The sequence below is a fragment of the Dasypus novemcinctus genome, chromosome 23 (assembly GCF_030445035.2).
Source record: "Dasypus novemcinctus isolate mDasNov1 chromosome 23, mDasNov1.1.hap2, whole genome shotgun sequence".
Classification (NCBI taxonomy): domain Eukaryota; kingdom Metazoa; phylum Chordata; class Mammalia; order Cingulata; family Dasypodidae; genus Dasypus; species Dasypus novemcinctus.
Genome location: NC_080695.1, coordinates 8499769 through 8520490, shown reverse-complemented (window position 1 = coordinate 8520490; position 20722 = coordinate 8499769). Strand labels below are relative to the sequence as shown.

General features: G+C 36.8%; 1 protein-coding gene across 5 annotated transcripts in view; it reads right to left on the bottom strand.

Moving 5' to 3' along the window:
• Positions 1-20722, bottom strand: part of SDK1 (sidekick cell adhesion molecule 1) — a 917480-nt gene that overhangs the window by 795479 nt on the left and 101279 nt on the right. The window lies entirely within an intron of this gene.

The following is a 20722-nucleotide window of genomic DNA, read 5'->3' as shown; positions in this document are numbered from 1 at the left end:
AAGAACCTTTGAAGGAGGTGGTTCAGAGAATAAAGACAGTGCTCCGCAAAGAGATGAGAAGATGAGGGGTGATATATTAAGGGGTTTTAGAACAAGGACATTCCATAGGGTATGAGAACAGAGTTTCTGCTAGGGTCACACAAAGTGCACGCATGAGGTGTGGTAATGTTTTCACTACGCTCCTAGGAAGGACATTTAACAAGGATGTTTACTGCTTTGGGAAGATCATAGCTTACGGTAACATCTATGATTGTTAACCTTTAACTTATGCCTAGATCACAAAGAAACTCCTAGATGGCACTTTTAATCCTGAACAAAATATATTAATGTGGGCATATTTAGAAATTGCTGCAAAAGAGTATGACATAAAGCTATGTAACACTAAATCACATTCTAGCTGACAAAACCTTAGCCATACCTTGAACCCCTTTTAAAAGGGAGATTTTTTAAAAAATTTTACCTACAATATTCAGAAATTCCTGATAGCCAAAAATATAATCTGCATTGTATTAAAAGTATCACAGGGAAGCGGACATGGCTCAACTGATAGAGCATCCAATCCCCAGGGCATCCTGACCCGTGTAGTGAGCTGGCCCACACTGTGCACAAGGAGTACCCTGCCATGCAGGGGAGTCCCTGCATAGGGGAGCCCCACATGCAAGGAGTGCACCCCACAAGGAGAGCCATCCCACGTGAAAAAAGTGCAGCCTGCCCAGGAGTGGCCCCACATACATGGAGATGAAGCAAGATGACGCAACAAAAAAGAGATGCAGTTTCCCAGTGCCCCGGATAATGCAAGTGGATGCAGAAGAACACACAGCAAATGGAAGAGAGAGCAGACAACGGGGGAAGGGGAGAAAATTTTTTTTTAATTTTTTAATCTTTAAAAAAAAAAAAAAATCTCACACACACCATAAAAAAATACATTTCTAACAGATAAAGTGCTAAATCAAGGTTCCATATCTTCAACTATTAAGCTTATATTATACAATTAGAAAGTGTAATTTGATCATATGCTAATATTAGTTGGTACAAAAGTAACTGAGGTTTTAAACTGTTGAAATTTGCCATTAGATATTGGCATATGTTCTTAAATAAATATGGTTACGTTACACATAATTTAATGTGCACTTCTTGCTTTATCTTTTTTTGCTAATGACTTATTACTTGCTGTTTATATTTATTTTAGACTATGGAAATCATGTTAGACAAAAAGTAAATTCATGTGATTTTCTTGAGTTCAAAATGGGTCATAAAGCAGCAGAGACAACGTGCAACATCAACAATGCATTTAGCCCAGGAACTGCTAATGAACTTACAGTGTAGTGGTGGTTCAAGAAGTTTTACAAAGATAAGAGCCTTGAAGATAAGGAGTGTAGAGGCCCGCCATTGGAAGGTGACAACGACCAACTGAGAGCAATCATCGAAGCTGATCCTCTTACAACTACACGAGAAGTTGTCAAAGAACTCAACATCAACCATTCTACAGTTGTTCGGCGTTTGAAGCAAATTGGAAAGGTGAAAAGGCTTGATAAGTGGGTGCCGCGTGAGCTGACCAAAAATCAAAAAAATTGCCTTTTTGTAGTGTCATTTTCTCTTATTCTACGCAACAACGACGAACCATTTCTCGATTGGAAAGTGACGTGTGACGAAAACTGCATTTTATACGACAACCTGCGATGACCACCTCAGTGGTTGGACTGAGAAGAAGCTCCAAGGCACTTCCCAAAGCCAAACTTGCACCAAAAAAAGGTCATGGTCACTGTTAGGTGGTCTGCTGTCAGTCTGATGCACTACAGTTTTCTGAATCCTGGCAAAACCTTTACATCTGAGAAAAACGCTCAGCAAATCGATGAGATGCACCGAAAACCGCAATGCTTGCAACAGACACTGGTCAATAGAAAGGGCCCAGTTCTTCTCCACAGCAACGTCTGATGACACATCACACAATCAATGCTTCAAAAATTGAACAAATTGGGCTATGAAGTTTTGCTTCATCTGCCATATTCACCTGACCTCTCGCCAACTGACCACCACTTCCTCAAGCATCTCAACAACTTTTTGCAAGGAGAACACTTCCACAACCAGCAGGATGCAGAAAATGCTTCCCAAGAATTCATCGAATCCAGAGGCACAGATTTTTATCCTACAGGATTAAGCAAACTTACTTCTCATTGGCAAAAATGTGTTGCCACAAACTGTAATGGTTTCTATTTTGATTAATAAAGATGTGTTTGATCCTAGTTATAATGATTTAAAATTCACGGTCTGAAACAACCTAATACATACAAGGAAGGAGTCGAATTTCTATAACCAAATTTTTTTTTAAGTTGGCGATATAATTTTAAAACAAGGAGTTCCAGTATGTCCTATTGCTACCTACTTAATGTGTCAGGAGAAATATTTTCCCATTGTTTATTTAATATTACAGACTAATGAAAATCAATAACATCACACAACCCTCACGTAGAAAATGAGATATCCCTACAGAGATTGTATATTTTGATACAAATTCTATTACAGAATTTTATGTATCACTACAAAGTAATTTTTATTAGCTTCATTTGTTCTAAGGTGCTAAAATAATATGAAAAATACACAAGCAAATAAAACATCTAAAAAAGAATTGTTAAAATTCAAAATAAACTACAAAACATTCCAATACCTTACTAATACCTTTTGAGCATGATCTTCATTTGACTTCAAAAACAATAATAATAATGTAATAAAATGCTTGGTAGTGATAAGAATTATGAAGAAGAATAAAGCAGGGTAAAGGGAAAGAGATACATTCAGGAGCAATTTTTAGGTAATCAGGGAACTGAGGCTGACATGAGTTGATATATGAGGGATGGGCCAGGGCAAGCCAGACATGTGGGAAAATATTCTAAGCAGAAAAAACAGCAAGTACTGAAGATCTGAGGCTAAAGCATAAAGATCATCTTCAGGAGTTTATTAGAGGGAGGTCCAAAATATCACACTTTTTTAAGCCTGGTGGTAAGGTTTTCTGCATCTTGTGTAAGACAGCTGGGAATCTGCAAAGGACTGGTAAGAGTCTCTCATCTGTTTATTCACCAAATATTTCCAGATTCAACTATCTGCTATACATTGCAGGTATTCTAGTAAATAAATAAAATTTGTGAGCATGCACATATATGTATATCTATTCATGTGTGCATATATTTATGAATGTGTGTATATATATGCATGTTTATGTATGTGTGAAATTTGTGTAGCAAATAAAAACATAGTTGCTACATTTTAATATTATAGTGTAAGATATGGGAAGGCAAGCTACAACTAATACAATAAATAGTACACCCCAAAATGGTATGTGAAACATAACATCACAGACTTTAGGATTATCATTGTATTATGAGAGGAAAAAAAACGTGGAAGTTTCTGTCAAATAAGTTTGGGAAACAATAAATTAGCCTACGTTAAATTGATTGATTGATCTACTACAGCATTTCTCAAATACCTTAATATATTAACATACATTATAACTCTTCTAAGAAGAGGAAATTGTATGCATTTGTTCCCAAACATATCTGATCACAGAACCCTTTTTGGAAAATCATCTCTTCAAAGGAACTAGTATTCTTCAGAAGATTCTTTAGGATTAAAATGCTGTTGGTGAAAATGAAAGTTATAGTCCAGTTAACTATTTTGGGACCTGCTGATTACAAAACACTAAAACGTATACATAAAAAAGGTTAAAAGACAAAATTTAAAGAATACATAAATTAAAATTTGGCATTTAAAAAATAAAATATTAAAGTTCTTCTTATATCAATAGCTATAAAAAAGCTTCATTTCAGAAATCCAGCCATAATTGTTCATTCATTTTACTTAATAGTTTAATGCCTAAGCTAGTCTGTATAAAATACAAAGATTTAATTATTTATAACCTTCAGGTAATAACTCAGTAGTTCCATAAAGCAAAATGAGGATAATAAATCTAAAGGTCTTATTTATCTTTTGAAATAAACAATCTATTGTGGCCCATCAGATTGACCTATTTAAATTCTCTACCTGAAAATACTAAAACTGTTTTCCTAAAATATTGGGGGGGGGGGGTACTTTTTACTGTTGTCTGTTGGATGAAAGCCATTTGTTGAATAAGAACTAGTCTAGTTATTTAAATGATACTGGCATTTAATAGGCTCTATGCATCAAAGATGTTTGACAATCATTAACCTTTTAGAGCTAGAGTAATTTGTGCAATTAACTTGGGGGAAATTATTTTTCTCGGTCACATAATTAATTGTCCATGTCTTGTTAAAGACTTCTTTTGTACCTGAACTAAAAGTTACATGAAAATACCAAGATTAGTGTTCAAAATACAGAGTACAATAAGGCAAACACTTTTCAAAAGTCTTAAATATGTCTACCCTCTGATGATAAAGAGGCCAAAAAAATAGTCATGTCCCTCTATAAGCCTTGCAAATAAAAAGATATACCTTCTATTAGTGCTTATCTATTTAATAAAGACATTTAAATTTGAAAAAAAATTCCATTTCTAAGTTCATAATTTTAAAATGGGATTTTAGCTGAAATGTAAGAATATAATTTAAGAACATTTTATTAGTAAAGCAAGACAGTGCATGATTTACTTTTAATATCATTCATTGGCTTATACTTGTGGGTGTTCACTGGTTGGAGACAAAGTAAGAGATGGGAAGGAATTCTTCCCCTTTACCTCAAATAAGTTGTATAAATGAAAGATAATCAGGTTGACCATGAGTTCACAAATACACAATAATACAGAAACCTACTAAATTAAAATCAATCTGGGTGGCAGACTTGGCCCAGTGGTTAGGGCATCCATCTACCACATGGGAGGTCCACGGTTCAAACCCTGGGCCTCCTTGACCGGTGTAGAGCTGGCCCAGGCGCAGTGCTGATGCGCACAAGGAGTGCTGTGCCACGCAGGGGTGTCCCCCGCATAGGGGAGCCCCACGCACAAGGAGTGCGCCCCATAAGGTAAGCCCCCCAGTGCAAAAGAAATGGCGCCGCACACACAGAGAGCTGACACAACAAGATGACGCAACAAAAAGAAACACAGATTCCCATGCCGCTGACAACAACAGAAGCGGACAAAGACGACGCAGCAAACAGACACAGAGAACAGACAACTGGGGTGGGTGGGGAGGGGGAGAAATAAATAAAAATCTTAAAAAATCTTAATAAAATAAAAAAATAAAATCAATCCACAAGAATCTGACTACCAATCACTGAATAAGATGCTATAGACTCTATAATATAGAGAATGTTAAATACACACACACACTTTATATATATGTGAATACTAAAGAAATGAATACTAAATAAGCAGGCTTAGAACTATTCCAATTTAGTCCATTTTTATGTTCTATTAATCTACTGCATTTTTCCCATATTGGGAGAAACTAGTAATATTTTTATCCTTCTAATTTTTTGCCAATACTCTCAGCAGTTTCCCTCGAAAAAGAGATGTCAGTAAAGTCAGGAAAAAGTAACTTTATCAAAATGAACTTATTAAAAATATAACAAACGAAGAATGTTATTCAAAATTAGCATAAATTTGATGGTTTTTTAAATCAGGATAATTAATATCACAAATTTCTCAGGTTTCCTTGCAACTAAAGATGGCTCTAGGACACAGTTTCAGCCAGTAAAATGTAAAAAGACGTCAAACTGGTGAGGTCTTTGTGAAAGGAACTGTTTTTCTGATTAAAAGTGACAAGCCCAACTGAGATATAACCTTTCCCTTTTGCCCTTCCTCCTTTTGCCTGTCTGGATCACACATGTAATTTCTAGAGGTGCAGTAGCCACTCTGTTATCAAGAAGTCAAAAGTCACACCCTAAGGATGGTAAATCAGGATGAAAAGAAACTCACTCCTTGATGGTATACTATCATACATTCATACTCTGAACTTTAAAAATTAAAACTAAATATAAATTTGGTCTCTTTAAGTTACTTGGTTAAGAACTGTTTTTCTGGTTTCTGTTACTTGCAGTTGAACATAATCCAGACTGACACATTTAGGTTGGCCAAACCTAACTGCCAACTTCTCAAATACATATTCTAGACCTGAAATCTAAGTGCTCTCCTAGACATTTCAATCTCTAGGTAACTAAAACTGATAGCTTCCATATCTCTCTAAAACATCATTATAGGAGAAAAAGATTTAAAGCCTTTGATCACTATGAACTATTTAACAGCTTTTTTAAAATCCTATAACAGCAAGAATTCTTAAGTATAAAATAATTTTCTTATATTGCATAGATCAGTTTTGCTACCAATTGTATGCCATTTTCCATTCAGTAGATACTCACATCTTTATAATGGTGTAATTGATACATCCTTGAGCCATTAACTCTACATTTTTTACATGTTATATGCCAAACCATAAGTTAAACAGTTTCTTTTAAAAATGCTTTTTCCAATTATAACAGTAATCCACATTCATAGAAAGTTAATCAAATTAAAGTACAAAAAAATAATAATCACCTATTCCATCTCATAGAGATAACAAATGTTAACATTTTGGGTATATTTCCTTCCCATGTTTACTTCAGATAGATTAGATCGGTAGCAGATAGATGAATGGATAAGATGATCAATCGAAATAGATGGAGATAGATATGGCACATAAGTTCTTGCTTTTTTTTTTTTTTCATTTATCACTCATAATATAAGTTTCAAAGTTGCTTTCCCTCCCACCCCGACCTGGTTGAGACAGAATGGTCCTGCTAAGAGAGGTGGGGAGAAGAAAAAGGGCTGTTCTGCCATCAACAAGGTGGTGACCAAGGAGTACACCACCAACATTCACAGGTGCATCCATGGAGTGGGCTTCAAGACATATGCCCCTCGAGCTCTGTATTAGTCAGCCAAATGGGTGCTGATGCAAAATACCAGAAATCTGCTGGGTGTTTTAAAGGGTATTTATTTGGGGCAGGAGCTTACAGTTTCCAGGCCAGAAGCATAAGTTACTTCCTTCACCAAAATCTATTTCGAGCAAGATGGCTGCCAACATCTGCGAGGGTTCAGGCTTCCTGGGTTCCTATAATACTGGGGCTTGATTTTCTCTGGGTTCAACGTTCCTTTCTTCCTGGGGCTGCCTTCTCTTTCTTTGGGAGCTTACTTTCCAGAGCTCCAGCTTAAGTCTTTAGCATCAAACTCCAACATCAGAAACCCTAAACTCTCTTCTTTGCCATGCCTTTTACCTGTGAGTCCCCACCCACCAAGGGATGGGGACTCAATGCCCTAATCATAACTCAATTATGCCCAGGCACAGATCAGATTACAAGCATAATCCAGTATCCATTTTTGGAATTCTTAACCATATCAAACTGCTACAGGCCCTCAGAGAGATCTGGAAATCTGCCATGAAGGAGACGGGAACGCCAGATGTATACATCAACATAAGGCTCAACAAGGCTGTCTGGGCCAAAGGGATGAGGAAAGTCCCATACCTTATCTTCGTATGGTTGTCCAAAAAACGTGGTTAGGACAAAGAGTCCCCAAACAAGCTCTATACATTGGTTACCTACGTACCTGTCACCGATTTCAAAAACCTACAATCAATATGGATGAAAACTAATAGCTGATTATCAAATAAAATGATAAAGTAACAAAAAAGTTTCCCAAAGTCATCTTTTCTTTGAGGTTTCCCAATTGAAGATGGTTAATCTTGCTCTCCTCCCAAATCTCATCAAACAGGAGGAGACATGTATCACCAATATGCATCCAGAGCAACATAAATCTCCATGAGGAGGGACACCAGCAGGCCAAGTCCCTGCTGAGATGTACAAGGTCTTTATATATCCTGCGCCCTCTGTTTGGAACACTGATCCCCAAGCTCTGCTCTTCATCACCTTTTTATTCTCTTCTCTCTTTCTTGCTCAGGTCACCTGTCACTCCTCCGGATGGGCTTCTATCACGACCCCTCCCGTATGCTCCCAGGGCACAGTGCTCTTTCCTCTCAGAACATGCACTCTGAGTGACAGCTAAGATGGGATGGGGGGGTGGCAGGGGGTGAGATAGGGGGGTGAGAAAGATAGAGGTAAGATGGGGGAGGTGGGGGGGGATGAGGCAAGGGGGGACAAGGCAGGGGGGATGATCAGAGGGAGAGTCGGGGGGAGAGGGGGTCGGAGGCTGGGAGGATGGGAAGGGGAGGAGGTGGGCAGGAGGCTGGAGGAGATAGGGTGAGATGGGAGGGAGACAGGGGAGCATTTTTTAAAGGGTGGAGCATGAATGCTGTTTTGAATCTGAAAACAGTCACTAAATCGTACCCTGTGAATTGTATATTGTTAGCTATATAGTTACTAAGCCACAGTGCACTAGGCTTTTGTCACTGAATAGACAAGACACATGAGCAAACGTAGTTTGCATTCTTTTACAGGTAACCCTCTACATCCTGGGACTGTTTCATCCTTACTATTAAAATATTTTGCCACAATAGCTCTAAGTGGGAAGCTTTTTCATTAGTTTTGGCTCATTTGCAGAGTGCTCTTTTGATATTTACTTGTGTTTTTCTCTGGCCCAAGGAAGTTTAGCCGTGTTTTCTTCTGATTTCTGTTTCTGGATTCCTCCTCTTGGTTTGAAGACCTATCTGTTCTCCTTATCTACTTTCCACAACTATATATCTTTGTCTTTATTTTTCTGAATTCTGGGAATGTTCAAGTTTGTCATCCACATTACTCTTCAACATCAAGCCTTTTATTTTTTAATATTTATTTCTCTCCCCTCCCCCACCCCACCCTGGTTGTCTGTTCTCTGTGTCTATTTGCTGCGTTTTCTTTGTCTGCTTCTTTCAATTGACTCATTAAGGACTTTAAATCTTATTTTGGAATTTCTGTTCCCTTGTTTTTATTTTTTATTTTTTTGACGTTGCTGCTTTCTCAGCCCGTTCCTCAGAGTCCTCTGGGTTTTTTTTCCCCCCCTAGAGATCAAGTTCTTTAAGACACCAGAAGATTTAAATTTATTCTAAATCTGTTTTCTGCTTCTTACATGTAATCATTTGAAGGAACACAATGCGTTGTCAAAGTCATTTTTTCCTCTCCACTATATTTTGGAATCTTTTCACAAGTGTCCTTTGGCAAGAAGATCTCTATTTAGTTCTGTTTTGCCAAAGAACAACACATACTCTCCTCAATGCCTCTAAATGGCAGGTTCTGCCTCTCAGATTTAAACTTGGAGATAAGAGATATGTTCTACAGTCAGCTTGATTGGTAATGTGTAAGAGTTACTCCTAACACCTGTGGACAGAGTATAAATCTCTTCCTTCTCCAATAGGTTGTCCTGACTGTCAGATGTCACATGTACCAGAATATAAAGAGACAGCCTTTCCTCTCTTCCTATTTAAAATGCTTATCTTTCTTATCTTTAAGGACACACAGGGGTGCAATGCATCCTCACCCATCTCCCTCTAGTTCCCACTGCTGAGTTATGTGATGGGAGTTACTGTTTAAATTAATGTGAACAGAAAGGAACTTATGGAGAAAGAGAGAAAGGGAGCAGGCTAAGGCCCCTGGTTTGACTTGCTGAAAAGTCTGTGAGTGGCAAACTTCTGCCATATGCTTCCTGGGATAAGGCACACTGTGCAAATGAATTTTTAAAATTTGAACTAACCCATGTGGGTCCATTTTTTCTGTTCAATTTACTGAACAGAATCACCTTGGACTATATACTATACAGTCCAACACAATTCTCAATCCATCCTGCCAACCATATTAAGGAAAGTTCTACCCAGATGTTGAAATATGGGATTTTCTTTATAGTACAATTGCCTATGTTTGGCATCTCCATGAATATTTTAATGGGAACCAGGAGTAGGTATATCAGGCCTAAGTAATCTGCCACCGCATTATCTCAGCAATGTCAAATATAAGAATTTGTTTCCTTTTTAATTACATCATCTTCCACTATTTTAGTGAGAACCTGAGATTACAGGCTGCACTTGTGTATTTAATGCACAATTTTTTTGTGAAAGACAAGATTACTTTTTCACACCATTCTGAAGATAAACTGTACAGACTTATAAAAAACTGACAGCAATTGTTTTCTTTCTCCTTCAGGGTTTAACATTTGTGTAGCTGTCTCTTTTGGCTGGCACACCCTAGAAGAAGAAAAACACCACTTGTCTAATATTTCCCTACAGGTGAGGGGACTATTCTGAAGACCTATGGATTCAAGAAGCTGGTTTGAGACATGAACAATTATACTACCAGAATTACACTCTCTGAAGTCTTATATATATTTCAATTTAAAATCCTCTAAATTCAAACTTTCTTAGAACTATGTTCATACTATTGTCTCTGTATCCATGTGATTCACATCACTGTGTCCAAGTGAGTCAGTATCCAAATAATGATATCTTTCTTTTTCTTAAAGATAAAAAAAAAAGATGTTTTAAAAGTCCTTTTCATTCGGTAGTAACATACTGTTTTCCACAGATGAGGATGCCATGACTGCCACACCATGCTAAAGTGATGTGCTCTGAGTTAGTACTGTCAGTTCAGGTGGCTCAATGTTGCCCCAAAATACTTACATTTTTAAGAAAGTAAAATACTGTATAATTCTAATGTAGACACATATGCCAAAAATGTGAGTATTAAGAAAAACTTTTTCTTAATAAGTGAAAAAAAGGGAAACGGACTTTGGCCCAGTGGTTAGGGCGTCCGTCTACCATATGGGAGGTCCGCGGTTCAAACCCCGGGCCTCCTTGACCCGTGTGGAGCTGGCCATGCGCAGCGCTGATGCGCGCAAGGAGTGCCATGCCACGCAAGGGTGTCCCCCGCGTGGGGGAGCCCCACGCGCAAGGAGTGCGCCCGTGAGGAAAGCTGCCCAGCGTGAAAAGAAAGAGCAGCCTGCCCAGGAATGGCGCCGCCCACACTTCCCGTGCCGCTGACAACAACGGAAGCGGACAAAGAAACAAGACGCAGCAAATAGACACCAAGAACAGACAACCAGAGGAGGGGGGTAAATTAAATAAATAAATAAATCTTTAAAAAAAAAAAAAAATAAGTGAAAAAAAGATGCCACAAATTTTATGGATTTGCTTTTCAACTTATAAAAAGGAAAAACTTCAAAACTTCAAATTAACTTACATAGCTTAGTACAATTGGTAATCAATATTATTCATGATAATTCTTCAAAATCAGGTCTCCAATAGCAATATAAATAAGAACCTGAGGAAATACTGTATTTTTTGCTATCCTCTTTTAGATAACATCATTTTTTTCATTAAGAGATCCAAAAGAAATTAAGACAACGCTAGTTTCAGAAAGCTGTTTTCTAATGCACTATTTTTATTTACTTTTACTCTGAATCAGAATATCCTGTATATCAGCAGTTGGCAAACTTTTCTACAAGGGGCCAGGACGTACATGTTTTCATTTTTGCATACCATGTGCTCTGTCATATACTCAACTCTGCCACTGTAGAGTCAAAACAGTCATTGGCATTACACAAACAAATCAGCATGGCTGTGTTTCAATAAAACTTTACAAAATGAGGCAGCAAGAAGCCAAACTGTATACAAAGAAGTATCCAAATTTAGGGGAAGAAAACTTCACAGAATTATAGACTCTTGACTCATATAAAATGAAGAAAACTAGGAGCAATATTTATTTTAATAGCAATCAAATTTTATGAGCAATAGCTAACGTTTATTCCTCTCTATGTGTCAAGAACTATTCTAAGTGTTTTAGATTAATTGTCTCATTCACTCTCCTAACAACCCAGGGTGGTTTGGAATGGTTGTTATAACTTAGAGGCACCAAACCCCATTGTGCTCTACTTACAGAAGCAGAAATGATAACTGGAAGGGGAAAGGGATGGGTGCCAAAAGGTCCAAATGGCTCTCACTTACCTAACATGGTCTCAAAGCCCTCAAGTTTTCTGGGGTCTCTTCTGCTACTGTTCTCCCCAGTTACAATCTCTTCAGCCCTACGATCCCGTGAACCAAATCCTTCCATGTTGATTTTAATTCTCAAATTATCAATTTCATTCAAGCTTTCCTACCCTATACTGACTTCTCTTCTTCAAAACAATAAAAACCAGATGGAAATAAGGTACAAGAAATATCAGCTGTGCAATCCCTCAACAGAATTTGGAACTGCATAAATGATGGCCACAAAAAGCGTACAAAAAGATGAATTAAAATTTTCACTGAAACAGAAGCCTAACAATAGTATAGATATCTTTGGTGTCAACAGCAGGTATACCAAAAGTCTTGTTTTTTTAGGCAAGGAGACACTTTTTATAATACCTAGAAAGTGATCTTCCCTTATATAACTGACTCAACAATATTTAAATCTCACATATTCTATCTTTTTCAGATATTTTTACTCACAAATGCTGTTGTCATTAGGTTTTAGTTGGAAAACAGTATTATAAAAATGTGACAGGACTCCTTTACAGATCATTTTCTCTTAGAACTGTCACTTCTACAGTGGTAAGAGACCTGAAGATACCTTGATGTACCACTCTATAATGGTCTGTCTGCAATGTTCCTTCTCAAAGTGAATATTATCAGCAGCATCAACATCAAATAGGAATTGTAAACATGTTCTAGTTATTATAATTTTCTGAGAAAAACATTTTCTTACGTGTTCATTTTGCACTGCAATTTTCATTTAACAGTTTGTATCAAAAAAAGTTTAAAAATCTAATCATTATCATCCAAACAATTTACTGAATTCTCCTGAGGTACATGGCTCCATTATCTGATTGCATAGATAACACAACTGGGATTCAACTTACTCAAGACCACAGGAAGGAAGAGAGCAGTTAAAAAGGTCAAAGGGGAGTTAAATTATAACTGAATGGACCAGGGTTGGCAAACAAAGCCCCACAGCCTCTACCTGTTTGCGAACCCTGGCCTAGACAAGGATCCAAGGGACGTATACTATGGAAATTAAGTAAATACACACAAGAAAAAGGCATGAATGTGGTTCTACAAAAAGAATTAACATCACAAAGCAATTATTTTATAAATGACAAGTACAGGATAGATGAATTTCACCCAAGGTGATCATTAAAGCAATAAGAACAGCTAGTATTCTGTGTTTTTTCTGGTATATAGTGAGAAAATAAACCAAAATAGGACCTAGAGTAATGCATTGCTAGTGACAGTTTGAAATACATCCCTTAAAGGTGAGTAGCTAGAGAATGCAGACCTAAAAAGTAATCTATACCTTTACCCCATCTATGTAAAATATATACATAAAAAAGACTTAGAACATATGTAATACAATTATTTTAAAACTTTGTGGATGGCAAAAAAAAAACCCATGAGCAAAGTCAAAAGACAAAAGACAAATGACAAACTAGGAAATAGTCACAATTTCTCTCTCAAAGAGACAATCTTCTTTTCTCTTTAAAAATTGACACAAAGACCAAAAACCTGATAGAAAAGCAAGCAAAAGACATGAAGCAATAGTTCACAGAAAAAGCAAAAGCCTTTAAACATTTTGAAAGATGCTCAATATTTACCCAAAAGAACTGAAAATTTTTATCCATACGAAAGCCTGCACATGAATGTTTTTAACTGCTTTATTCATTATTGTCAAAACTGGAAGCCACCAAGATGCCCTTCACTAGGTGAATGGATAAACTGTGGTACATCCATATAATGGAATATTATCCAGCAATAAAATGAATGGAGCCTCAAAAGGAGGAACTTGGATCCAGATTGCTAAGTGAAAGAAGCCAGTCTGAAAAACCTACATAATGTATGATTCCAACTAGAAGACACTGTAGAGAAAGAGAAACTATAGAGATGGTAAAAAGATCAGCCAATGCTTGCCAGGGATTCAGGGGAAGAGGGAGAGAGGGATATGGAGAACCTAAGACATTTTTAGGGCAGTGAAACTGTTACATATGAAACCAGAATGGTGGATATATATTACACATTTTGTTAAAACTCATGGAATTGTACAACAAAAAGAGTGCAACCTAATGTAAACCACAGACTTTAGTTTTTAGTTACTAGTGTCAAAACTGGTTCATTAGATGTAACAAACGTGCCACACTAATGAAGATGTTAGAGGAGAAATTATGTGTGTCTGGGGTTCATGCAAAACTGTTTTGCACAATTTCTCTGTAACCCTAAAACTACTCTAAAATTGAAGTTTATTATTTAAAAAGATTTTCAACTATACTTACAAGAGATATGTAAATGAAAAGATACCATTTCTTATCTGTTTGGCAAAAAATTCACTCCCTTGGCAAGAATGGGGAGAAACTGAAAATCTCAAACAGTTAATGAAAATATTAAATAAAACCAATAAAGGGGACTTTTACAATAGCTGAAAAATTACATACGCAAAATTACCCATTACTTACACAGCTGTAAAAAGGAATGAAGAATATCTCCATATACTATTATGGAGTAATCTCCAGGATATATTGTGAAATTTTAAAATGCAAGGCGGAGAACAGAGACTGTAGTAAATTATCTTTAGTATAAGGAAAAAGAAAAACAATCACGTATTTTCTTATTTTTACAACAACAAAAAAATTTAAAAAATGCTTAACTATAGGGAGAAACGGGAAGAAATGGAAAGGGCAGGTACTTCTCTAAATTTAACTTATGTAAATTTGAATTTTGAACCACTTCTATTCAACATTGTTCTGGGAGTTCTAGCAAGGACAGCTGGGCAGGAAAAAAGAAAATTTTCAGATTAGAAAGCAAGAAGTAAAACTATCTCCATTTGTAGATAACATGACCTTTTATATCAAAAATCCTAAATTTGCCAACAAAATCTGTTAGAGCTAGTGAGTTCAGCAAAATTGTAGGATATAATATCAATTTACAAAAATCAGTTGCATTTCTATTCAATAGCAATAAAAAATTGTGGAAACAAAATTAACAAATGATTCCATTTATAATAGCATCAAAAAGAATATCATACTTAAGAATAAATTTAACCAAAGCAGTATAAAACTTGCACACTGTAAGCTACTAAACAATGTTGAGATCTAAATAAATGGAAAAATATCCCATGTCCACAGCTTGGAAGATTTAATACTGTGAAGATGACAATAAGCTCCCAAATTAATCTACAGATTCAATGCAATCTCCATCAAAATTCCAACTGTTATTTTTTTCCAGAAATGGACCATGCTGATCCTAAAATTCATATGGAGATGCAAAGGACACAGACTAGCCAAAACAATCTTGAAAAATAAGAACAAAATTGGAGGATTCACATTTCCTAATTTCAAAACTTAGTAAAAAGGTACAGTAATGATCAGTATAATACTGATATAGATTGGCATTTAGACCAATGGAATAAAATTGAAAGTCCTGAAATAAAACCATGGTCAAATGATTTTCAAGAGAGGTGTCAAGACAATTAAATTGAGAAAGAACAGACTTTTCCTACCAAATGGTGCTCAGACAGCTGGGTATCTATATGCAAAAGCATTTGAAAACTACCATACACAAAAATAAACTCCAAATAGATGAAAGACCTAAACGTATGAATTAAAACTAGAAAACTCTTAACAACAAAACATTGCTGAAAATCTACATGACCTTGGATTAGGCAATGCTTTTCAGACACCAAAAGCACAAACAACAAAAGAAAATAGAAAAATTGGATTTGATCAAATTTAAAACTCTTGTGTAAAAGACACTACCAAGAAAGTGAAAAGACAACCCATAAAAAGGGAGAAAGTGTTTGCAAATCATATATCTCATAAGGGTCTAGTATCCAGAACATACAAAGAGCTCTTACAGCTGAATAAAAAATGGGCAAAACCCCTAAATAGATATTTTCCCAAAGAAAATAAATGACGAGTAAGCATATGAAAAGGTGCTCAGCATCAGTCATTAGGGAAATGCAAATCAAAACTACAATAAGATACCACTTCACTTACTAGTATGACTATTATCAAAAAGAAAGAAAGAAAATTAGTTTTGGAGGGGATTAGGAAAAATTAGACCTCTCTCATGCATTACTGGTGGGAAGGTAAAATGGTACAGTCACTGTGGAAAAGTTTGGTGGGTCCCTCAAAATGTTAAATAGAATTACCATATGACACAGCAATTCTACTTCTAGGTATAGAAGCCAAAGAACTGAAAACAGAAATTTGAACAGATAACATGTACACCAATATTCATAGCAGCATTACTCACAATAGCCAAAAGGTGGAAACCACCCAAGTTTACCCAAATGAATGGATAAACAGAATGCTGTATATACATAAAATGAAAGATATTCAGTCAGGAAAACAAACGACATTTGGATATATAGTACAGGGATGGACCTTGAAAACACTTAGCATAATGTTAAACTGGCAAGTTTCATATGGTATCTTTTACAAAATAAAGGTTTTTTTTTAATGTCTTTACTTGTTTTATTTCTCTCCCCTTCACATATGTGCATACACACACACCCATTGTTTGCTCTCTGTGTCCATTCGCTGTGTGTTCCTTTGTGTCCTATTGCATTCTTGTCAGCAGCAACGGAAATCTGTGTCTCTTTTTGTTTCATCATCCTGCTGCATCAACTCTCTATGTGTGTGGCGCCACTCCTGGGCGGGCTGTGCTTTCTTCACGCAGGGCGGCTCTCCTTGCAGGCGCACAATCTTTGCACGTGGGGCTCCCCTATGTGGGGGACACCCCTGTGTGGCACAGCACTCCTTGCATGCATCAGCACTGCGCATGGGCCAGCTCACCACACAGGTCAGGAGGCCCAGGGTTTGAACCCTGGACCTCCCATGTGGTAGGTGGGTGCTCTACCAGTTGAGCCAAATCCGCTTCCCCAAAAATAAAGTTTTTTAAGTGCATTAAGTAAAAAATAAAAATACAGGTTAGTGAATGCCAGGATTTAAGGAAGGAGTGAAGGGGAGGAGGTTGTGGCTATAAGATATTTTTAATGTTACCACTGTGGGAAACTCAGGAAAGGATGTAGATCTCTCTCTCTATTAATTCTTAAAATTGCATATGAAGCTACAATTATCTCAAAATTGAAAGTTTAGTTTAATTAAATAAAAGTTTAAAAATCATTAAGCTACAATATAAATGGAAACCAAGGTTTCCTTAGAAGTGAAACAAGGAAAACTATGAAAGTATAAGCTAAAATAACTATAAAAAGTACCGTTTTTTTGAAAGATTTATTTCTCTCCCTTTCCCCCCACCCCGGTTGTCTGTTCTCTGTGTCTATTTGCTGCGTCCTCTTTGTCCGCTTCTGTTGTCAGCGGCTCAGGAATCTGTTTTTCTTTTTGTTGAGTCATCTTGTTGTGTCAGCTCTCCGTATGGGCGGCACCATTCCTGGGCAGGCTGCACTTTCTTTTGCGCTGGGCGGCTCTCCTTATGGGGTGCAATCCTTGCGTGTGGGGCTCCCCTAAACGGGGAACACCCCTGCGTGGCCGGGCACTCCTTGCACGCATCAGCACTGCACATGGGCCAGCTCCACACAGGTCAAGGAGGCCTGGGGTTTGAACCATGGAACTCCCATGTGGTAGACGGACGCCCTAACCACTGAGCCAAGTCTGCTGCCAAAAGTACCTTTAAGATTGGTTATACCAGGATAAAAATATCTCCCAGGAAGAAAACTGGTTGTATAAATTCATATCATTCTAAATTAATATTGTTTTCTTCAATTATATATTTCAATACTAGTTCATATTGCATAATATTAACTTACAAAATAAATGCTAATTTTCTAAAAATTAATAAACTTAAATCTTGTATATTCCTTCAGAAGTCTGAGAAGGAAAAAGTTATAAAGATTACACTAAAAAAAAAACACCAAGTCTTAGCATTCTAATGAAGCTTGAAAAGATACAGGAAAAGGTATGAAAAGTATTTCAGCATTTCCTCAGATACAATAAATCCAAGAAAAATTATGAATTTAGTGTTGTATATACTGTTGTATATTTCTGCTTAAACACAGTCATCAAAATCCTACTTAAATAAGATTATCAAGACGACAAAAAAAGAATATTCAAGTAGGTGTTAGATAAGTCCTCTCTAAAAGAAGTCTTCAGTAAGATAGTCAAAATAAAACAAAAGGTGAAAGGAGGTTACACTTACTCTCAACTCACATACCCATTTATGCACTACGCTGTGTGAAAACAGATCACACAGAGTCATCATCATCAGTCACCTAACACCTCAAGGATGTATGGGGTCCTCCCAAGGTTAACTCTATTCAGATTTTAGAGTAAGAGTTACCTGTCACAGTATAGTCCTCAGATCAAAATGCTATTATAATAACTAGGTCCCTTCACTCAGGAAATTTTTCTTTACATTCTTTTCCATGCTGCTCTAAAATCACAATAATAAACTTTAAATACTTTAGGTCTGAGAGGATTGCAATAATGCTTGGTACAAAGACATAACTCAATGTAGAGAACATGAGGAACATCACTGAAAAATTAATTTGCTACAAGGTAGATATCTAGAATACTTGAGACAAAAATGCCAGGTTATGTACATGGCTTACTTTCAGTGTCTACCGATCAGGACAGCACTTTAAATAATCACCCTGAAAAATTCATTAGCTATTTTTTAATTAACCCAGATTAGAATCTCGTTCAGCTATACTGGTCATGAAACGATTACAATATATATATTCTTTTCTTCTAGTAACTATGTACTGAAGGCCTATATACTTTGTATGATCAAATGAGAATTCTAACCAACAGTTTTAAAAAGATGGCAGACACCGGGAGATTCATCAGGAAAGATAGTTTGCACTTATCCTATTGGAATGTGCATCTGAGATCTATAAATAAGAAAAGTAGTAAGAAATTACCAAATTGTAGAGTTAAATGAAGTGAATCAAATTCAGTTACAGGATGAATAGAGAGAATGGGGAAATGGAGATGGGGAGAAGAAAAAAAGACACAGGGAAGTGAAAAAAGACAAGATCAGGAAGTTGAAATCAGATAAAATAAGAAATCTACCTGGAGGTAGGACAACGAAGTAAAAGCAAAAAGGTAATACAAAGTTTCTACAGGAGAAATAATTCTTGACACAAATGTTTAGAAAACTAGTACTAATTTCAATTAAGGTTTTTAAATTAAAGGATTTTAAAATAGAAGCAACTATACTATTAAAGTTAACTGATCATACTTCTTTTTTTAAATACCTGATACATGTTTCAGATTATCATTTGATCATTATTGAACTTCTTAAAGTAAAACAGTTTGGCACTTTAAAATGGAGCCAAAGGGGAAAGACAATAGATATGATTACTACTTCCCATTTAGTTTCTTCAACATGTATGCTATACACAGCAATTTCAGGTGTTGCTCATCAAATGTGTTGAAATGACCCATTGCTACTCAGCATCAAATTCATCATAGAATTCACAGGCAGAGCCATTTCCAATATGGAAACACCCCCACACACACACACACACTGGACTCAATTATATTCCAGAACACACTCTTTCTTCCCTTTTGGGTAAGAGAAGGTTGCCAAGGAGGCCAGACTCTTGCAGAATGAATAGCAAGCGTCTCCCCCACTTCCCCAGGCAGGCAGGTCAGGTGACTGGGGCTACAGTGGCAGCCAGAGTTGCACAGCCTGGACAATCAACCCAACACCTGCATGTCACGCAATCCTGGCAAGTTTTAAAACACTTGGGAAAGAAAAGTTTCTATGTTTCTGCATCAGTCTTCAGCAGTTATTTCTAGTGAAGAATATTAATAAACCCAAGGAAGTCTAATATCAAAAGAGGACGAAAAGAGAAATCTGTTTCCATCAATTTGAAATCTTTAGACATACAGTACACCTTATAATTTGCTACCCTTCCAACACACACACACATTCATTAACACTACTGGCACTTGAGTAGGCTACCCCAGGACTACACATTTGCATAATGGTATTCTTATAAAGCCTAACTGCTTTAAAATACCTACTGTTTTCTGTACTCATCTCATAAGGATCATCCCACCCGTTACTGATATTTACTTAATTTAGGGGTTTAATTCATTACATCCAACAAATTCTGTCACGAGCACCTATGTGCCAGATATTGCACAGGGGCTTGCCAAGAACATAAAGGTGACAAAATTAACATGACCCCTGTCCTCTTGGAGCTTCCATTCGAACATTAAAAAGTAAATTAATGTAAGTGATTGGAATGGTGAAGAAAGGATGCACAGGCCAGAGAACACTGAAGGTCATGAGATGGAAGAGGAAAGAACACCCTCTTCCTGATCCTGAAGTCATATGGCTTACAAAGATGTTGGCAGGATGGCAGAGCCAGGCAAAATGGAGAAAGGATAACATTTTGCTTAAATTATTTGTGAAAATGTCTGTTGCTATAAATGAGGGCAATGGCTCTAGATCAAGGTGGATGTTTCTAGATTAGTCCAGTCAAATAAAGAGCCTTCTTCAATTTACCCTAAAATGCCAAGAGCGACAGCCAGTAAAAATTTCTATCTCAGGGATTAATGCTGAACATTGTTTCACTTTTCAGTGATATCCGGAACTCCCTGGATAGTTGCACACACATGCACCCCACCCCCAAAAGAGTTCCAATAAAGTCTAAAGATGGGGTCTTGAAATTGCTGAGTCTTGAGCATACGGACTGGAATGGTGAGAGTGCCTGCAAGGCCCACCCTGGAATTGGCACACTGGGCCTGGCTCTCACAATATTTCAAACAGGGAGCCCCAGACTCCGCTGGAATAGCATATTCAGCACTAAGGGACCAAACAGTAATCCCGTTCTGGAAACAGACATTTTAGAGAATGTATCCAAAATA